Below are 3,279 nucleotides of genomic sequence, written 5' to 3'. Positions count from 1 at the left end.
ATCTGTGTGACATCCTACACCTAAAATATTTTATTTATTTATTCTTTATTTAACCAGGCAAGTCAGTTAAGAACAAATTCTTATTTTCAATGACGGCCTAGGAACAGTGGGTTAACTGCCTGTTCAAGGGCAGAACGACAGAGTTGTACCTTGTCAGCTCGGGATTTGAACTATGCAACCTTTCGGTTACTAGTCCAACGCTCTAACCACTAGGCTACCCTGCCGCCTCTACACTCTAACCACTAGGCTACCCTGCCATCTCTACACTCTAACCACTAGGCTACCCTGCCGCCTCTACACTCTAACCACTAGGCTACCCTGCCGCCTCTACACTCTAACCACTAGGCTACCCTGCCATCTCTACACTCTAACCACTAGGCTACCCTGCCGCCTCTACACTCTAACCACTAGGCTACCCTGCCGCCTCTACACTCTAACCACTAGGCTACCCTGCCATCTCTACACTCTAACCACTAGGCAACCCTGCCATCTCTAAACTCTAACCACTAGGCTACCCTGCCGCCTCTACACTCCAACCACTAGGCTACCCTGCCATCTCTACACTCTAACCACTAGGCTACCCTGCCATCTCTACACTCTAACCACTAGGCTACCCTGCCGCCTCTACACTCTAACCACTAGGCTACCCTGCCGCCCCTCCACTCTAACCACTAGGCTACCCTGCCGCCTCTACACTCTAACCACTAGGCTACCCTGCCATCTCTACACTCTAACCGCTAGGCTACCTTGCCGCCTCTACACTCTAACCACTAGGCTACCCTGCCATCTCTACACTCTAACCACTAGGCTACCCTGCCGCCTCTACACTCTAACCACTAGGCTACCCTGCCGCCTCTACACTCTAACCACTAGGCTACACTGCCATCTCTACACTCTAACCACTAGGCTACCCTGCCGGCCCGATGAATCATGAATGTTAATAACTTTGCCTCTGGTTATCCTAAAACAAAAAGGACATTTTCGCTGACTGCGGGACCTTTGAACCATGTGTCTGGTCGTTTGTAAAAGCGATATGTGAGGTTGTGTTGTTGCTCTTCCTCTCATCAGCCTTATGATCCCCCCCAAAAAAAAAAACAAAAAAAGACAAAACCTTCATAAACACATCATAAGCACCTTTTTTCAGTCTCACAGAATGTGATATGAATTGGGGCATATTTAACCCAAATCCTTAACCGGAATCCTAAAAGCACATAAAAGCAAACTTCACATAATGTTTTGTAATAGGTAGGTAATTAAAAAATAAGAAACTTTGTTTATTTTAAAGACAAACAAAAGCCAAAATCTAAATGATCAACCCTAGCTAAAAATAATAATAATTTGACCATGCAAAAACCCACATCTATGTAGAGAATAGATTCAAGATCCACAGATATAAAAAAATATATATTAAAAAAACACTTCAAAAGTTTCCCCATGAAGCATTAGAGCTGATCTCAGTCTCTGGATTCTATAAACCATCTATAGCTGCAGGCGTGGATTGGCTCCGTCTGCCCAATTAATTCATTTTTACATAGTGAAACATTAAAATTAGAATTCATTAGCGTTATCTGAGGTCTACATCGAGATGTGGAGTTGTTTGATTAGTAGCTTCAGGGGTAATGCTTTTGTCGTGTGTCTGGGTGTCTTCTACCTTTTGTTGTGCTTATCCACTCTCTCTCTGTCTCTCTCTCTCCATCACTCTCTCTCTCTGTCTCTCTCTGTCTCTCTCTCTCTGTGTCTCTCTCTCTGTCTCTCTGTCTCTCTCTCTCTCTCTCTCTCTCTCTCTCTGTCTCTCTCTGTCTCTCTCTCTCTCTCTCTCTCCATCTCTCTCTCTCTCTGTCTCTCTCTCTCTCTCTCTCTCTCTCTCTCTGTCTCTCTCTGTCTCTGTGTCTCTCTGTCTCGCTGTCTCTCTGTCTCTCTCTCTCTCTCTCTCTCTCTCTCTCTCTCTCTCACCATCACTCTCTCCCCATCACTCTCTCTCTCTCTCTCTCTCTCTCTCTTTCTCTTAGAGTCAGACACTGTTATTTTGGTATTTTATTAGGAAACCCCAGTAGCTGTTGCGAAAGCAGCAGCTAGTCTTCCTGGGGTCCACACACAAAACATAGAACATGACCTAATACAGAACATGAATAGACAAGAACAGCTCAAAGACAGAACTATATGCATGTAAAAACAGTACACATTGCTGTACACACAAATATCTGGGTCAAAACGAGGAGAGGCGCTGTGCCGCGAGGTGTTGCTTTATCTGTTTATTGAAACCAGGTTTGCTGTTTATTTGATCGATATGAGACAGAAGGAAGTTCCATGCAATAATGGCTCTATATAATACTGTATGCTTTGTTGAATTTGTTCTGGATTTGGGGACTGTGAAAAGACCCCTAGTGGCATGTCTGGTGGGGTAAGTGTGTGTGTCAGAGCTGTGTATGCAAGCAATTTTTCAACATAGAAACAAGAAGCGATGCAGTCAGTCTCTCCTCAACTCGTAGCCAAGAGAGACTGGCCAAGAGAGACTGGCCAAGAGAGACTGGCCAAGAGAGACTGGCCAGGAGCGATTGGCCAAGAGAGGCTGGCCAAGAGAGACTGGCCAAGAGAGACTGGCCAAGAGAGACTGGCTCACATTAAAAAGGAAAACGTGCCTCTCTGTTCTGGGGCCAGCTGCAGCTTAACTAGATCTTTCATTGCAGCACTTGACCACACAACTGGACAATAATCAAGATAAGATAAAACTAGAGCCTGCGGGACTTGCTTTGTGGAGTGTGGTGTCAAAAAAGCAGAGCATCTCTTTGTTACAGACAGACCTTTTCCCATTTTTTACAACCATTCAATCTGTATGTTTCGACCAGGACAGTTTACAATCTAAGGAGACGCCAAGTAATTTAGTCTCCTCAACTCTGGTAGGGTTTATGAAGGTATCTCTGTCTGGTAGGGTGTATGAAGGTATCTCTGTCTGGTAGGGTGCGGCAGAGTAGCCTAGTGGTTAGAGCATTGGACTAGTAACCGGAAGGTTGCGAGTTCAAACCCCCGAGCTGACAAGGTACAAATCTGTCGTTCTGCCCCTGAACAGGCAGTTAACCCACTGTTCCTAGGCCGTCATTGAAAATAAGAATGTGTTCTTAACTGACTTGCCTGGTTAAATAAAAAAAAATAAAAAAATCTCTGTCTGGTAGGGTGTTTGAAGGTATCTCTGTCTGGTAAGGTGTATGAAGGTATCTCTGTCTGGTAAGGTGTATGAAGGTATCTCTGTCTGGTAAGGTGTATGAAGGTATCTCTGTCTGG

This window comes from Oncorhynchus masou, chromosome 31, assembly GCF_036934945.1.
Source record: "Oncorhynchus masou masou isolate Uvic2021 chromosome 31, UVic_Omas_1.1, whole genome shotgun sequence".
Lineage (NCBI taxonomy): Eukaryota > Metazoa > Chordata > Actinopteri > Salmoniformes > Salmonidae > Oncorhynchus > Oncorhynchus masou.
The sequence above is the reverse complement of the archived record's forward strand: the minus strand, read 5'-3'. Positions refer to the sequence as shown.